The 19,102-nt window shown below is 39.7% G+C and overlaps 1 protein-coding gene across 2 annotated transcripts in view; it reads left to right on the top strand.

Moving 5' to 3' along the window:
• Positions 1 to 19,102, top strand: part of KLF12 (KLF transcription factor 12) — a 493,194-nt gene that overhangs the window by 74,862 nt on the left and 399,230 nt on the right. The gene's annotated exons all lie outside the window — the stretch shown is intronic.

Genomic DNA, 19,102 nt, shown 5'->3' with positions numbered 1-19,102 from the left:
TTCAGTACCTGGGGACTGTGGTGCTTCTTAATTCTGCCCTACCTTTATGTATATCTTTTGTCTCAAAGGTGTTACCACTCAGTTTAATTCACCTGAACTCACCCTTCAAGTCTCAACTGAAACTTCACCAGCACTACCAACTCACCCAACTGCTCTCCATTCTAAGTTATTTATTATTATTTTTGATGCTTAATAGAATACGTTTATTTATAATACTTAGTATAGTGGATAGATATTATTTGTTAGCATGTCGTGTCCATCTACCCCATTAAATGTGGATCTCTTGGAGGATAAAACCTTTTTATTTTTCCTTGCATTTATAGTACCTATTATAGTGACTGGCACATAGTAGATACACTGATAAACATAGTAGACCCTCTTCAATAGAAGAAATAAGGGTCAATATTTGGTCAGTTAATCAAAAAAGAACATAAAAATGGTATATACAGATCTTAAATATTTTATTGAAATAAGACATATAAACATAAACTTTTTAGCGAACATTTGATAAAGAACCATGACTTTTCATTTGGGTATGAATCTGTAGATGGAATCAGTGTCATCTTTCTTACCAAAACTGCACCCATAATGGGCTGTAATTTTGTTCTTTTTTTTTTTTTTTTTTTTGATTTAAAGTGAAGTAAAAAGTTAGAGATACTTTTGAAGATATTTATGATTTATTTTCCCCTGGTCCTGTACAATTATGATACCCATACCTTATTCAGCAGATCCCTGGTGGCACAGTGGTTAAGAGCTCAGGCTGCTGACCAGAGGGCAGCAGTTGGAATCCACCAGCCACTCCTTGGAAACCCTATGGGGCAATGCTTTTTCTTTTTTTTTTTTTTGGTCCCTGCCCTGCGTCATGTACAATCATGATCCAAATCAAAACCAAACCCATTGCATCAACTTGATTCTGACTCAAAACAACCCTATAGGACAGAACAGAACTGCCCCATAGGGTTTCCAAGGAGCAGCTGGTGGATTCGAACAGCCCACCTTTAGGATACCCATGCCTTATTCAGCAACAATTTTTACAGATTGTTTTATAATGGGCTAATCTTTGAATTTTTTCAAAGCATTCACCTTATTTTTCATAGAACTAGATACTGTGCTGTTTTTCATACTCCTGTTTTACTTTTTTACATATGCAACATTTAAAGAAATCATACTATTACAATAAAGTATAGCTGCATCAGAACGTTTAAGAACAGAAACTACTATTTGTGAAAGTATGGCTCAGTTGGGAAGAGCCGATGTACTCAGGCTGCTCAGAAGGAGCCTCTAGTTGGAGCATTCCCTGTACACCAATCAGTGTGATTTACAAAGGGAATGGAGATCATTGGTTAATCTGGACAGTTGGTTAAGTTGAAGTTGGTTAAAAGGATTCTACTGTATTTGTCAGGGCAGAGTAGAACTGCCCCATACGGTTTCCAAGGAGTGGCTGGTGGGTTTGAAATGCCTACCTTTAGATTAGCAGCCTAGCTCTTATGTTCAGGTATAAAGCCAAAAGAAAAGAAAAAGAAAAACCCACTGCCATTGAGTTGATTTTGGCTAATGGCAACCCTACCCTGGTGGCGTAGTGGTTAAGTGCTATGGCAGCTAACCAAGAGGTTGGCAGTTCAAATCTACCAGGCACTCCTTGGAAACTCTATGGGCCAGTTCTACTCTGTCCTACAGGGTCGCTATAAATGGGAATCGACTCGATGGCAGTGGGTTTTTTTTTTTTTTTCTAGGGCAGGATTTCAACACATATTTTTTGGTGGACACAGTTCACTGCAGAGCATAAAGCCAAGGGACAGTCAGTCAATTTCATGTACTCTTTCACATCTTAATTATATGCTTTGCACCCAAATCTTACTTTATTTCAAGGGGTTTTATCTTTTTAAGTAATGCTTTTAATTGGCGTTGGAGTATGTTGCAGGGTGCCTCTCAGATTCTTTCTTGGCAGGCCTAATTATTTGTGCTTGACCTGCTAAACTTTGAGGGTTTCCCTGTGTTCCTTGATAGGGCTCTCATTCCAATTTTCGAAAGCTTTCCCTTTGCCAGTTAGCCATTTATATTCTTTCCTCCCCTTTCCAAACCCTACCCAGAGCCTGATCTTTTTGATCCTTGGCAGGCATTTATCTTGGGCTATGGATTAGGTCTTTAAAATAGTCTTCAAAGTGCCCGTGGTTTATTTTCTTAAAGTGGTGCATTTCCTTTATAGGAATAATACTCCGTTTTTAAGAGGTGACTAATAACTTGCTGTAGCAGCCATCTTCTGAGGCCACAGTGCTGGAGTTGTCAAGTGTGGTAGCACTTTTTCAGTGTGCGCTGTCTGACTTTTAAAGGTTAAGTGGAACTCTCCTGCCCAATACCCAGAGTATGGGAAATGTGTACGCTAACATACTGCATTACTTACTCTTTTTTTTTTTTTTTTTAACTACCTTAGTTAAAACTGTGAGAATATTATCTAAAAGGAACATAAAAGCAGTACCTCTTACTTTGAATATATAGGCTCTTTCAATAAAATACGTGTGTGCGTGTGTGTGTGTGTGGCCATGCATGCATGTTGGTAGTGGCTGTATCTACTAATAGAGACCCTGGTAACACAATGGTTAAGCGTTTGGCTGTCACCCAAAAGTCTGGAGATTCGAACCCACCTAGTGACCCCAAAGAAGGATCTGGTGATCTCCCATTAAGATTACAGCCTAGAAAACCCTATGGGACAGTTCTCTGTCACATGAGGTCGCTATGAGTCAGATTTGACTTGATGGCACCTAACAACAACAATAACATATCTTTTAATAAAGAGAAATTATTTTTGGAGAAAGAAAGGTATGCTGGACTATTAGAGCAGGTAGTTTAGGAAAACCACTCTTGACAACATTGACCATCTGCTTCCGTAGGCTTTTTTGAGAACAACATAGTATAGTTGAAACCCACAGGCACATACATGCATCAGCATTTCTCTTCATATTCTCATCGTCTCAGTATCACCTCATCACCTATAAGTGCACAGGCCTTACTAGACTGTGGCTATGAATAGGACCATATTGCCCACCAAAAAAAAAAAATGGTGTCATTGCATTGATTCCAACTCATAGCGACCCTATAAGACAGAGTAGAACCACCCCATAGGGCTTCCAAGGAGCAGCTGGTGGATTTGAACTGGCAACCTTTTGGTTAGCAGCCGGATGCTTAAACCACTGCACCACCAGGACTCGGTATCATCTACAGTAACTCACATTTTCTGTTTATGTACCTGCCTGCTCCTCAGGGCCTCCAGCCCACTTCAAAATCTTCCCCAATCCTTTTATCTCTTACTCCCCAGGAAGCATCTTATATGTACTTATGGACAGTTCTATCAGCTATTATCATGAAGAGAGTGAGCCCTGGTGGTGCAGTGGCTAAAGCAATTGACTGCTAACTGAAAGGTTGGCTGTTTGAAACCACCAGTGGCTCCACGGGAGAAAGATGTGGCAGTCTGCTTCTGTACAGATTTACAGCCTCAGAAACCCTATGGTGTCGCTCTGAGTTGGAATCGACTCAGTGGCAGTGGGTATTATCATGAAGAGTCTTCTCTATGTCTCTCAGTCTTTTGCTTCATCATATCCTCTCTTTATAAAGCCTCTACATTGCTAATTCTGATTACAAAGAATCCTCATTTTGTGTGTCTAGGGAGATTGTTCAGAGGAGTCCCTCGGTGGTGCAAACGTTTAAGCCCTTGACTGCTAGTTGAGAGGTTGATGGTTCAAACTCACCCAGAGGTGCCTCAGAAGGCAGGCCTGGTGATTTGCTTCTGAAAGGTCACAGCCTGGAAAACCCTATGGAGCAGCTCTCCTCTGCACACATGGGATCGCCATAAGTTGGAAATGACTCGACAGCAACCAGCAACAACAAGAGATTGTTTACAAAGCTCACTAGATTGTTAGCCTTCGAGCAGAGGGGAGAATGCCCCTTCAGGTCACACTTTGTAGCTGGGGGTCCCAGGCCATACAGCTCAGGCATGTCACCCACGTCCTACCTACATTTGTGTGCTCGGAAACCAGAAATTTGTCCTCTACCCGTAGCTTCCGTGCATGTCCCCACCCCGACTCCATCTGATAGAAAATAAGCAACACTAACAGCCCCAACCTTGAGCTAAGAAACAAAAGCCCTCATGCAAGTGAATGCCTGTGTGTTCATCAAATTTCCCACGTCATCATGTACACCTAGGTGTGTCTCATTTCAAGTCCTTAGAGACTCCTGTAGAGGTAAGTGGAAGTCCAGATAAATTCCTTCCTGATATGAATTATAATAACTTTGAAATGGTTACATGGGTAGTGGTTCGCATTTGAATTTATCACTTAAAAGTGTATATATTTTGGACATGAACATAATTTGTTATTTTGAATCGTAGTGTGTATGTGTATATATGTCAATATGTGTGCATATAAATCAGATACAGAGTAGTGTAAAGTGGATGTATGTGAATATATGAATCAGATGCAGAGTGGTATGATATATGTGTGAGTATGTTGTATATATGAATCAGATACAGAGTAGTAGAATGTATATGTGTGTATGTGTATGGATCAGACAGAAAGTAGTATACTGTGTAGTATGTATGTATGTGTATGTGTGAATTAAGCACAGTAGTGGAATATGTGTATATGTGTGAATCAGAAGCAATTTTTTTATATATGTGTATAGGAATCAGATACAGATAGTACAGTGAGCGTATGTGAATCAGAGGCAGACAGGTTGATGTGCACGGGTGCGTATGTGTTTATGTATGAATCAGACACAGAGTGGTAAAATGTATATATGTGTGCGTAGGTGTGTGTGAATCATGGAATAAGCATGGGACAGATGAAACTTAATGTTGATTCCAAGATGATAACTTAATACCTGTGTGACTTTGCACAAATCATGCAGCCTTTCTAGGCACGATTAATAAAACGTGAGGCTTTTACTAGGTCTCACCTAGGTACTTAATGGCTCTGAAATGTGGTGGTTAGTGTAGTCACCCTCACAAACCACTGGACCTGGTCCATCACTGTGTGAATTATTATACCTGTAACAACATTTGTAACAAACCTCTCAGCGTTTAAAATCTCTGTTGTATCTTTGTCTGTTAGCCTCTGTAGGAGAGACAAATGATAACTATTAATTTCACAGATATTTTTCTGAACTATGCCCAAAATATCGGTGGTTTTTATAATTAGGGAATCCAACACTTCCTCGGTTGTACCATCAAAACCAATTTTTCAAAACCATTGGATTACCACAAAGAAAACAAACCGTAGTAATCTAAGTCCCATTTGTTAAGGCTGTGTGGCTGTATAATACTTTAAAACTAAAACTGATTGAGTGAGTCAAATCCTTGACGGTAACACTGGTGTTACCTTCATCTCTGTAGGGAGTACATTCATAGCACCTGCCACATACTAGATTTTCAGTAGATGTTTGTGGAATGGACAGATGATTGTATGGCAAAAACCTTTGTAAAAACCCATATTATATGTGTTCCCGTATATTCCTCGAAGATTCCTTCCTTACATTTTGGTTGGGACTGGTTTCCTGCCATCAAGTTTGCAAAATGGCGGTGCTTTTTAGATGCTATTTTTAACTATGACAGATAGTAAGTAAGAGGAATTGAGGGGTAGTGGGAATAGAATGTTAGTGGTTTTTTTTTTCTCTTGGGGCCAGTGAGTGTACCCCTTTCAGAAGAACCATCTTAAATCAGTGAATCAAATTTTTTCCTTAGCTGTATGTCCATAGAGTCATATGGGAGCTTTTTCTCAGGGCATAATATATCTTGTGTCCATGGAGCACTGAGTTATGATTCTGGAACATCAGAAGTTTCTACTTAAAAAAACCCATTGCCATCTTGTTGATTCCAACTCATCGAGAACCCTATAGGACAGAGTAGAAATGCCCCATAGGGTTTTCAAGGAGTGGCTGGTTTAGCAGCCAGGGTGTTAACCACTGGGCCACCAGGGCTCCATTCTCTTACTAAAACCAAACCAAACCTACTGCCGTCCAGTCGATTCCGACTCATAGCGACCCTATGGGACAGGGTGGAACTGCCCCATAGAGTTTCCAAGGAGCGCCTGGCGGATTCAAAGTGCCGACCTTTTGGTTAGTAGCTGTAGCACTTAACCACTATGCCACCAGGATTTCCATTCTCTCTCTTACTAGCATGTGTTAACTATAAAAGGAAGTGAAAAACTCTATAAGGGAAAATTTTAAACACTAAAATAAAATAGGGTGGTCTAAAAAAAAAAAAAAATTTTTTTTTTTATAGTATAGAAGAGCACCTTTTTTATTGTGTGAATGCCTTACGCATTTGTTTTTTAAAATTCAAAATTCATTTGAGCATTATTCATTAAAGCTGGCTGCAATGCTAAAAAATACTTTTAAAGGCCCTCTGTCATCTTATGCTGATTAGGTGTAAGTGGTGATTAATTCTTACCCTGATACCTTGTGTTGACATCCTTACTTGGGGAAGAAGAGCAAACATGAGAAGGATGACCTTAAAAAATTTGGGTATCAGTTACCAGTAAAATTTTTGGAGATCATATTTTGCCCTAACATGAAGGAAATAAGAGTGTGTTATTTAAGGTGAGTTTACACAGCAGGTTTGATGCCCTTGAAGTTTCGCCTGAGGAAATCATAATACAGTGTCTAGGTGTCTGACGTTGGCTTTAGGTTAGGTCTTTTAGGTTCAGACATTTTAAAACATCTTGAAATTCTTGCATTCAGAAGAGAGACTTTTTCCAGAGTCAAAATGAAACTAAGTATTCATATTATGGGGAGGTGGGGGGGCAAAATTCCAGAAAACCGTCTTCCCATCAGGAGCAGACTGCATCAGAGTTCTGCCAACTGGCCTGTTTGTGAGAACTAGTGAAGTCATCCAGCCAGTGCTATTTTAATACACTGACACAGTGCACCAAGGCAGCTGGAGGTGCCGCACAGAGGAAGCTCAGAGAGAGGTTTTCAGAAGCAGAAAATTTCCCTGGTGACTGACAGCATCACCATTTCACACCAGCTGGGGCTCTGACAGCTCAAGGAAGCGTGAAGGGTTGTGTAATGGTCCAGGCAGAGGGAGGTTGAAGAGGCTCCCTAGCCTTCACAGGTTATCTGAAGCTGTGTCTCCTTGTTGAGATACCAGGACTCTCTAACAGAATAGGTTGCCATGGGTAGGGAAAATGGTGACAGAAAAAGCTGGAGACAAAATCTTTTGTTTGTAGAGCAAGACCAATTTTTTTTTTTAAACTAAAAAAGGTCAGAAATGCAAAGGCTGCCCTTTTGCTGACACAATCCTATAGGCGATTTTGAGCAAAGTAAAGGAAGTGGGAGACACATATGTAATTTACCAGCACGGTGAAAACAAATTGAATACCATGCTGGACAGTAAACTACTTCAGAATAGTCCCAAAGTGGGAGAAAATGCTGTTAAATTGTATTTTTAAACCCTTAAGTAAACATCTATTACTTTAAAAAAAAAAAATTTTGTTTTTGGTAACCTGAAATGCATTTTTAATTTTTCTGGTTGTGAGCTCTGTCACTAGAGATCCTTAAGAAAAGCATAAATGAATGTTTGGTTGTAAAGTCATGTACCGGAAGCTGTTTTAACCACTTCCAAAACGATCTGAAAGTGTGTACACAGAGCCCCACTCCTTTAGAGACTTAGAAAAAATCCAGATACATCAACCAAATGGAGATAAATTAACAGAAAATGAGATAGTAAGTTTTGAGTGCAAGAAATTAACTGTTTTCAGCTTCACTGATGAAAGTATTTTAGATTTTAAAAGCAAGAGGCATCGTCTGAGAAGTATCTCCTACAGTAAGGAGTTAATTGAACCAGACAGTCTTCACCATGAGTGCGCTTGAGGGTCAGGACTATGAAAACTGCTACGATTCAACCCTGATTTAGCAGTGGGAACCCAGAGACAGGAAGCTGCCTTGTTTATTAGCAGTAGGGTAACCACAGTCTCAGACAGCCAAGGGAAGATTCTGCTGTACTTTCATTCTGAATAGCAAAGCCCTAGTGCCAAAAAAAAAAAAAAAAAGTCAATATACTTGTTATAGGTGTTCATACATTGCTAAAGCTTACAGAGTCTTTTTGTTGAGATTAAAAAATTTATAGTTAAAAAAAACACAACCTCGCCATTTCTTATTCAGTAATAGTTACCCCAGCCACCAAGCAAGTGTATAAAGTCAAGGTATGAAAGAGTGCATGGCTCTGATTTCTACAGTCTTTTTGAATTTGAAGTAGTGTAAGCTTTACATAGGAAGGTATTTCTTTCAAACTACCCCAAAAGACATCCATTCAGTCATCTCCACCAGGTTTCAGCAGGGAAGAACATCGCAGTTGCCGTATGATTACTGGAAAGGGGAAAGATGTTGCAGAGTAATTTTTTTTATTATTTGATAGAATTTAGAGCACATTTACAGCATTTTCATTTACGGTTGAAGAAACTGAGACTCCAAAGCATCTTACCTGAAGACTCACAATTTAGAGGGTATCATGAAAATTAAATGGACGAATCTAATTGAGAGCTACCTGGTGGCGTAGTGGTTAAGTGCTATGGCTGCTAACCAGAAGGTTGACAGTTCAAATCCACCAGGTGCTCCTTGGAAACTCTGTGGGGCAGTTCTACTCCGTCCTATAGAGTCGCTATGAGTCAGAATCGACTCTACAGCAGTGGGGTTTGGGTGTGTTCAGTAATTGGCTTGCTGCCTTTTTTTTTTTTCATTCTGCCACACTCTCTTGGTGAAGGTAAGTCAAAAGGTCAGTGCAGATTCAAGGAGTGAGAAATAGATGTCATGTCTTGAGGGAAGGAGCTAAAACCATTGTGGCCGTTCCTTTAGTCTTCCATTCTACGTGTCATGGGATGAGTAAATGACAATGTGCGTGCTTGTGTTCTTTTTGAACATTTTGTGTTTTAGGTGAAAGTTCACACAGCAAATTAGTTTCCCATTCAACAATTCATACACAAATTGTTCCTTGATATTGGTTGCTATCCCTGCAGTATGTCAGCACTCTCGCCATTTCCGCCCTGCCTTCCCCGTTTGTATCCCTCAGAGTTTCTCTGTCTCTCCTTTCCCTCTCATCTTTGCTTTTGGGCAAATGTTGTCCATTTTGTCTCTTATAGCTGATTGTTCTAAGGAGCACAGTGCTCATGGGTATTGTTATCTTATAGGCCAATCTGTAATATAGCTGAAAGTTGACCTCTAGGAGTGGCTTCAGTTCCAAGTTAAAAGGTGCCTTAGGACAATAGTCTCAGGGGTTCCTCCAGTCTCTATCAGTCCAGTCAGCCTGGTCTTATTTATACATTTGAGTTTTGTTCTACATTTTTCTTCCATTTTAATCATCTATTGTGTCCCTGGTCAGAGTGATCTGTAGTGGTAGCCAAGCACCATCTAGTTCTTCTGGTCTCAGGCTAGAGGAGGCTGTGGCTCTTGTGGGCCTTTAGTCCTGTGGACTAGTTGCTTCCCTGAGTCTTTGATTTCTTTCACTCTCCTTTGCTCCAGACAGGAAGACACCAATAGTTGTATCTTAGTAACTGTTTGCAAGTTTTTAAGACCCCATACACTACTCACCAAACTAGAATGTAGAACATTTTATCTTTATGGACTTTGCTATGCCAGTTGACCTAGATGTCCCCCAAGACTATGGTCCTTAGCCTTCAGGCCCAGTAACTGAGTCCCATGCAGTGTGTGGATATGTCTAAGAAGTTTCCATAACTGTGCCCCCTACCTGCTCTGTTATATATATGAATATCTGTGCAGCAGAGGGCTTGCTGCTTTTGGGAGAAAATCAGGAAGACTGAAATAGTATTATATTAAAGCTTTTCTGGGCATAGTTTACCCTGTTTCTAATACTTAGAAGGTACTTAGAGATCCTGATGTTTGATATAATGATTAGAAGCAGGGCTCCAGAACCCGCCCATCTATGTTTGAAACCTAGCTCTGCCCTTATTGCTGTGGGTCTTGAGCAAGTTACTTAACATGTTTCAGCCTCATTTTCCTTAGTTGTAAAGTGAACTTAATAATAGAAATTACCTTAAAAGACTGTTGTGAAGTTTTGATAGAGTAGATCTGAGATGTCTGGTGTGGTACTTGGTACACAGAAAGAACAAAATAAGGATGAACTGTTGTTCTGGTGATTAATAGTGTTGTGATAATATTTTATCATGCAATGCTTCAAGGCCCTAGTTTGAAAGACCATTTTCATATGTGTGGAAGCGTTGGACTATACAAGTTAATCCAGGGACCCAGGTTTGATTTAGCTCATGTGATGATACCACCAATTTCACCCCTGTGGACCAAAACCCCAAGCCTTTGAGTCCATTCTGACTCATAGCGACCCTATAGGACAGAGAAGAACTGCAAGGCTGAAAGCTTCACAGAAGCAGACCTCCACACCTTTCTCACTGGTCTTATTTTTCTGTCTTACCACCAACCTTTTGGTTTGCAGCTGGGCGCTTAACCACTGCGCCACCTGGGCAGCTTCACCCTTGTATACTGGAAAATAATTTCCCTCTGGTTGGCTGCAGTAAGTGCTCTATCAGGAATAGCCTTCATGAAGTTAAAGCCTGTGAATAGAAGCCCACGAGCATTTCCAAGAAAGGAGGTAATAGGAGCAACAATCCCGAGTTCACAGAGCAGTTCTCACTCACAGCTTTTTCACCTTTTAAGATCTTCTCTTTCCTTCATCTCCTCACTCTACTTCTTACTCCTTGGCATGGATGTGTGTGAGTTTTCACATGTGTACTACTTTTACATGTGTGATTTAAACAATGATGACCAAATTACAAGAGACATTGTACCTATTTTACAGATATGTAAACTACGGCTCTGAGAAATTTATGAAAGATTACACAGCTGAAATATGGTTGAATGAGCTCTGCTTCAGTTTTTGTTTTTCTCTCTCCCTGTCCCTCTCTCTTCAACTGCTCCTTCCCCTCCGTCTACAGCCTTGGATCCTTTTTTTTTCCACCCTTCTTCATCTTCTACTTTGCTTTGCCTGCTACCATTCCCCTGTTTTATTTTTCCCCATTTCCCTTTTGTATAGTAAAAATAACCATTGTAAGTAGTTACTGTCTCAATTTTTGGAGTTTTGTAGTAAAGTTTCAAAGCAGATGGTATAACATCATATTTTCTTTGAAAAAGTTTTTTAACTCAGTTGCAATTTGTGACCATTCATTCAGCTTAACCTCCCCTGTGCGTCAATAACTGTGATTAAAAAAAAGTCATTTTGTTTCTCCAGTTTAGTAGATGGAGTCAACTCAGTGATATATATTGAAAATTATCTTTTTCATTTTTAGACATTTTTTATCTTTTTCAGCTATAGACATTATACCTTATTTTATCAAGTGCACTGGTTTTTAAAGGAACCGTATTGACAGCCATTTCAAAATATGCTGTAGGCGCTCTTATGGGAGCCCAGAATATTAGCAAGATGCTTTTCCAGAGTAATGAGAGGGAGCAACAGTTTCAGCCTCTGGGAATCAGGGAATGGTGGGGAGAGTTTGGGCAGCTGGCCTCCTGGTCTTGCTTCTGTCTTACCATCTTCAACTGGGTGTATCTGTTCTACTTTGTACCCACCCACACATGAACACAGCCTTTACTTCTTCACAAAGATCATATAAACTTTATGACGATAAGGGGAGATCGAAAAGTTTGAAGTTCAAAACAAAAAAGCTTGGAATTAAACACTAGATCATGTTTTTAAAATTCCCTCATTAGTGTCTAACAACTTCAGCTCTGGCAGCCCATCCTGGTTTTGACCCTCTTTCCCTTTCCTCGGTAATGGTTCCCAGCAACTTAAAAAAAATAATTCCACACTCTTAGTTATGCAGGGTGGGTTAGTTATGCAGAGTGCTATAGCTCTCTCTGGCCCTCATGACAAGATCCCATTCTGGGTCTCTTTTTACCCTTCCAAGGGCTCCGTAAGATTTTCTGCCCCAGAGTGGACTGCTAACTCTGGGTCTTCCTTTCTCCTCTCCTTTACTAGGCCCTTCAAGAGAGGGGTATCGTATGCAGATTTATTTTTCCACTAAGATGAATTGCACTCCCCTCCCCTCCTCAAAGAAGGCAGACGTGGCTTCTAAATATTTTTCTACTTTTCTGTTAAATGTAGCATTAAAGCCCAAGCAAATTATGGTAATCTCGGCTTTTTGGTTGAGAGGATTCTGAATGAGTTGGAGTTTACTGTAACTTTGACATAACATTTTGTAGTTTGATGCTAGAGTTGAGAACACAGTTTTCATTTTCACAGACTACTTTTCTGAGACTATTTGTAGAGCAGAGCACAGCAAGTACTTAAGTTTCACTTCTCTGCGTAGGGAACTTTTCAAGTTAAATAGGATGCATGTACACTCAAAGGGATATGCTGCATAATTTCACACCTAGTGCCATGTAAATAGAATATCTTATTCATAACATTCCATATGCAGTGTTATTAATCTTTACTGTAAGTAGAATGACAAGTAAGCAGTAAAAGCCAGGCCTTTAAAAAAAAAAAAAAAAAAGCTACCAACAAGCATACAGGAGAAAAAAACCCCTAACAGATGCTTTAGAAAGAAGTGACAGTCATTGAAGTTTGGGTTTCATGTATGTTACATAACTGATGTATCACTGTAGACACTCAATATGGTCCTTGGTTTTCAATTCAAATCATAATATGGGCTCCATTCTTCTTCTCTCTCTCTCTTCTTTCTTGCTCCCACTTCGCTCTCCTCCCATCTATTGAAAAACGTGTTCTCTCATTGGGAACTGCTTGGAGCATTACTGTTACAGGTCAGGGCTTCCCAACTTGGGACTAAGCCCTGCCTAGGTTCTTACCTTCTTCTGACCAAGAATGACCAGGAGATGCTCAGAGATTCCATACGAACAAAGGTTTTTTAGTGACAGAAAGAAAAATGCTCGTGAGGGAGAGACGGAGAGGGGTTTCCGCCTATGCTAGCCTCCAGTCTCTCGTGAACAAAGGATTTCTTAGGGTTTATAAAAGGTTTTCTTCGTTCATTAGATGGGTGGAGATTTCCAGGAGAAGGGGGGGGCGGATTATGAAAATCAAATGCACGCACAGTTAGAATTTAAGATGGATTTCCTCTCAGAGGATGTTGGAGCTAAGATGGAGTCTGTTGCTAGGGGTGCTGGGGTGTTGAACAGGACTTATTCTGGGATGTCGTGCATGTGTGATGTCTCTGGATCCTGGTTCGAGTCCTGGCGAGGGATCCCAGAAGGTCATTCATAGGTTGCCTTGATATTTACTGTGCATGCTCTGCACCTGTTGGGGTCTTGAAAAACAACTCAGGAAGCGGATCAGTAATTTCATAGCTGGTCAAGCATGTAGGGATAGGAAATACGGCCTTATATCTTGTGTAAGTACCTAGTTTGTTAGTCACAAGTAGTCCTCGAGTGGCAGCAGTAAAAGTTATATGGTGGTCTGCACTTAGGTTTAGATTTCAAGAATACTGAATCAGAGGTTATGTAATTATAGCTGGTCAAGCACACAGGGTCTTGGAATGTAGCCCCTTATCTTGTCTGAGTACCTAGTTTGTTAATCACAAGTAGTTCTCTGGTGCTAGCAGTAAAAGTTATATGGTGGTCTGTACTTAGGTTTAGATTCCAAGAATACTGAATCAGAGGTTGTTTAATTATAGCCAGTCTGATCTCTTGCCTGTCTCATTACTTCCTCTTCTTCACTCCTCAGACAGGTGTCTGCATTTGTCTCTACCTGAGGTCCAAGGCTTGCCCATATTTCCCTGAACTGGGTTGAGCACAGCTTTAGAAGGTGGTTGACACTGCTCACACTTGTTGGTTTTTTAATCCTGTGCCTGTTTCTCTGCTTTTGTTGCCTGCCTGTTCTCATTCACTGCTGACTCGAAGGGCTGATGTTGCTATCATTTTCTTTGCCTGTTCCGTGCACCTCTGAGTTGTTCCTGGTCCTAGCATGCATCCATTTACCCTGGACCCAGGTTGATGCTCCATGTCCATGGCCTCCTGGCATCTGTTACCTGGAACAGCTCAGGGTTCGGGGTAGATCGGTGCTCTTGTTTTTCTGTCTAACTGTATGTAGCCATTGCTTATCCATACCCTCCTATGCTACACAAAAAATCATCTGTAGACTCATCTTGACTATATTGTGATCTGAGTTATGGTGAGTTCTGCTGGTGGATGCTAATACCAAAAGCTGGTGATGTGATAACACTGTGGAAAATAGGCGAAAGGGTGTTGATTGTGCCTACAATGTGTTTCCATACTATTGGGTGGGTGGTGATGAGCGTCATATGTGCACAGTGATTTAGAGACCAGTCCTACTGGGGCAAGCTTTGCTGCTTTCTCTTGCGCCATATAAAGAACCAAGAAAATATAATTTACAAGTAACCTCAGATACTCTGATGGCAAAGTAAATGCTTGATATTGATTTGTTATTAAGGCCCATAAGCACAAGCATCATTTTTTTTTCACTGCTAATAAATTGCTCTACAGTCAGGGTTTTGCTGTTGAAAAGGCTTGTAAGTGAATGGAATGGATTTTAGGAAAAAAAGAATAAAACAAATAAAAAAAAAAAAACAAGCCCACTGCTGTCATAGATTCCGACTCACAGCGATCCTATGGAACAAAGTAGAAGTGGTTCATAGGGTTTCCAAGGCTGAAATCTTTATGGAAGCAGACTGCGACATCTTTCTCCCATGGAGTGGCTGGTGGGTTTGAACCATCAACCTTTTGGTTGGCAACCAAGCACTTTAACCACTGCACCACCAGGGCATCTTTATAGAAGCCTAAATTTTCAACTTACTTGATGCCAGTACTCCAAGGCATTGTGTGTGAGAGAGGAAGGGGCAGAAGCTGACTTGTTAAAATGTCAAGTTAGCTTTCTCGTGATAGTGTTTTTTAACACAGTTTTTCTACATCCTAGTTATATAAAATATTGCATTTAATTTTCCACATCCCCATTGTATAAAATATTGTATTTACCTAACACTTAGCTGGATTTCTTCAAGACTTTGGGGATGAAGGAAAAAGATTGGACAAAAAGAGATAATGCTGTCAATGGCTGGTATTTTGGGACTTCAGTAAGTTTTATTCTCTATGGCACATCCTACGAGATGCTCCTGAGCCAGACATGTAACTTCTCTTTATCTTAATTTCTCTGCCCATAGATGCTAATTATTATAATTTTTCCCTGCTTTCTTCATAGTGATATCTTGATACTCCACTGTGATGTTTTAGAATAAATGTTATATGTAAATATAAAATATAAAGTACAGTGTAAAAATGGAATTTTTAACATTTTCTTCAATGTTAAATCTTTGCTAATGTTAAATTAGGATAGATGTGCACTGAAGATATTTAAGGTCAGTAGTCATTTTTCTTAATTAGATCATAGACTTACTCATTCTTTTTTTATTTTGGAAAATTATTATGTACACCAAATAATTGTATGAACGGCAAAGGCAATATAGTGGTGAGAATGGCATTGGCAGGGATCCTTAATGTGTGACCTTGAAGCTGTCTTTCATTCGCTGTGTGCTCCTGGGTAAGTCTGAGTTGTTTTTTTCATCTGGAAAATGAGTCATTTGAACTTGCTAATTCTCAAATTGCAATGAGTTTTCTCATTCAAAACCCAGTATCCACTTCCCTGGCCTTCCTTGCCAGCCTCTCCTACCAATATCGGGTCCAGGGTTTAACCAGCTAATAGGGAACTGATGAGGTTAGGCCCCTGGATGGTGTAAATGGTTTGTGCTGAACTATTGACCTAAAGGTTGGTGCTTCAAACCCCTAGTGGCATCGTGGAAGAAAGGTCTGGTGACCTGCTTCTGTAAAGATTACAGCCAAGAAAACCCAATGGAACAGTTTTACTCGGTAACACATGGGGTTGCCATGAGTCAGAATTGACTCCATGGCAGCAGGTTTGGTTTTCTGGTTTAGGGAACTGTGCAAGGCTTGGTGAGCTAACACTCTCTCTGGCTTTTGTTGCTGATTAAAAACTCTAGCTCTGAACTATAGTGCCCTTATGGCTTTTTTTTTTCTTTTTAACAAAACATAATTTTAATGAATTCTTTTGTTCAGAAACAACTTATGCAATTTAAAGCTATTTTTTTCATTGTACTTTATGTGAAAGGTTACAGAGCAAATTAGTTTCTAATTAAACAGTTTATATACGAATTGTTTTGTGACATTTGTTACCAACCCCGTGATGTGTCAGCACTCTCCCCGTCTCCACCCCAGGTTCCCTGTTTCCATTTGTTTAGTTTTCCTGTCCCTTTCTGCCTTCTTGTCTTTGTTTTTCAGCTATGTGCCCATTAGTCTTTTATGCATAAATTGAACTACAAAGCACGTTTTTCACCTGTGTTTTTTGTTGGTTCTATAAAAAAAACCCAAACCAAACCCATTGCCATCAAGTTGATTCCGACTCATAGTGACTGAATAGGACAGAGTAGAACTACTCTATAGTTGCCAAGGAGAAGCTGGTGAATTCAAACTGGTGACCTTTCGATTTAGCAGTCAAACTCTTAACCAGTGTACCACCAGGGCTCTTTGGCTAAAGGGCGAACCCTCAGGAATGACTTTAGTACAGAGTTAAAAGGGTGTCTGGGGGCCATATTCTCAGGGTTTCTCCGGTCTCTGTCAGACCAGCAAGCCTGATTTTCTTTCTTTCTTTATTTTTGTGAATTTGAATATTGTGATCCCTGCCAGAGCAGTCAGTGGTGGTAACTGGGCACCGTTGTCTGGTGGAGGCTATGGTAGTTGTGGTCCATTATCCTTTGGACTAATCTTTCCCTTGTGTCTTTGGTCTTCTTCATTTTCCTTTGTTCCCCTTACGGATTTTTTTATTTTCTATATCATGTATAAATTATTTTTGGCCAAAGGGTCTGGAAATTTAAATGACTTCTATGAAGCCAGTTGTTTTGATTTCTTCTTAAGAATTGTCCTGGCTTTTTTAATAGCCTGTTGATTGTTCATCTTTTAAATCAGGGGTGGATTTTCTTTTATATAAATACACACACACACACACACACACACACACACACACACACATACATATATATGAAACTCATTGCTGTCAAGTCAATTGTGACTCGTAGGACAGAGTAGAACTGCCCCATGCGGTTTCCAAGGAGTAGCTGGTGGATTTGAACTGCTGACCTTTTGGTTAATAGACAAATGCTCAACCACTGTACCACCAGGGCTTCTGTAGTAGTGATTGTGTTAGTGATAGTAGTAGTTGTGATAATGGTAGTGGTAGTAATTGCCGTAGTAATAAAGACAAAGAAAACAGACACCCACTACTGCCAAAAATTTCTAATTTTTGCCATTGTGATAACAAGAAATGTTCATAAAGTATAAATAATGTTAAGAATAGAGTCAGTTTTTCACCATAAATAGCAAATGAAATTTTTCTCCGAAAGATATTCAATAGAATTAACTTATGTAGTATATTAAGTATACTTTGACACAGTTCATCCTTGATTATTTTAGGTAATTTATTATAGCAAGGATCTAAAGATGCTTGTTATAAATATTTGGCCTAACTGTGGGGGGGGGGGCACTAGATATTAGACTTCCTGATTAATAGAATGGCTTTCTGCTGTTTATGTGTACATTAATATGTAAATTCTTAATGAATGCTGGTATGGCTATAATGGATATAAGGTATAATGCAGCCAGGGTAGACTCCAAAGGTTTTAGAAGAAAAGTAAGGCTATTGATTGGCAAAAAAGTTGAGGAACGGCCTAGAAGCAAAGGAGTATAAAGCATTTTGGAAGTTTATGAGGCAAAAATGAATAGGGAAGAGAAGGTCAATTGTTTTCCAACTCTTTGTCCCAGTTGTGGGTAGTGGGAGAAAAGGGCAGATGTCGAGAGGTGGCTGTGGTGTCCAAGGGTTGCTTCCGTGATTTTAAAGCTTAAGAAAGTGAAATGGCCAGCTGGCTTTAGGAAAGAATTCTCCCTTTTAATCCTGTGTGATGTGATCTGGCCAAGACTATAGGGTGATGTTGGGTAGGGTAGATAACCTACTTCCTTGCCTATTAACTTGGTTCTCAGCTTTGATAAATGGACTCGGTGTTATTCCTTTCTGTAGAATATCAAGAAACTTACTTTTCACAGTGTTCTCTAGAATGGAACTAGTAGAAAATATAAAAAAAGAAAAGTTGAAAGTAATTGATTAAAAAATGTAATTGTCAGAATTACCTAATGGGCAAACCTTGAGAATTCCTGCCTGTTGACACAGTTATCCTAGAGGAATGCACGCGATGTGCGCTACATTTCTATGCCAAAAGGGACACTTTACATTTAGGCCATTTTTTTTTTCTTCAATTTTTGGGTTTAATTGAAAACAAAACCTGGCATTTATAGCGTATTTTGTTGTTTAATCTTCACAATCACGCTAAGAAGTTATTTGTATCTTTTTTTTTTTTTTTAACCACAGGAGGAAACCGAGGCATAGAAATATAAAATAACTTAAGTCATAAAAATTCAAGGTTTTGGAACCCGGCTTTTGAAATCCATGTCTTCCGATTCCACATCCTTTTTTTTTTTTTTTTTTTCCCTACTCCATCCGACATCAGTATTTCTCCTTTTGGGGAGTGGGGTGGTGGTGGGTGATGGTGGTGTTTTTGATCCTCTGACGTAGACAGTTGAGTCCTTTGTATTCCCGGTTCATTGGTCCCAGGAAGGCCCCTCTTCTCTTTTACTCATTTTCCCTTGCTATATTTTCAACCCCCATCATCATGCCCTATCCCTCGCCATCAACCAAGCACACTTTCCAATGTGCCTAATTAATGTCTGTAAATGTGTGTGAATCCTTGCAGAGTTAGTGGCGGTGTTTGTGTGTGCTTTTAATTTTCGTAAATGGCTGCATGCTGTAAAACTTCTTTTGCTTACAGTTTTCACCCAACACTATGTTTTTAAGTTAAATCTGTGTTTCTGTTCTCACTACTACCTAGTATCCTATAGTATTCACCTACATATTTTACTTTCCGTTCCCTAGAGGACACCTTGAATGCCTTCAAGTTCCATAACTACAGTGTTTCCTTAAACATTTTCAAATGTGTCTTCTTAATAAGAGTGGAATTGCCTGATCATCTAGGCATACATGATTTCACTACTTACTGTCACA

The sequence above is a fragment of the Elephas maximus genome, chromosome 14 (genome assembly GCF_024166365.1).
Source record: "Elephas maximus indicus isolate mEleMax1 chromosome 14, mEleMax1 primary haplotype, whole genome shotgun sequence".
In the NCBI taxonomy this organism is placed as follows: Eukaryota; Metazoa; Chordata; class Mammalia; order Proboscidea; family Elephantidae; genus Elephas; species Elephas maximus.
The sequence above is the reverse complement of the archived record's forward strand: the minus strand, read 5'-3'. Positions and strand labels throughout refer to the sequence as shown.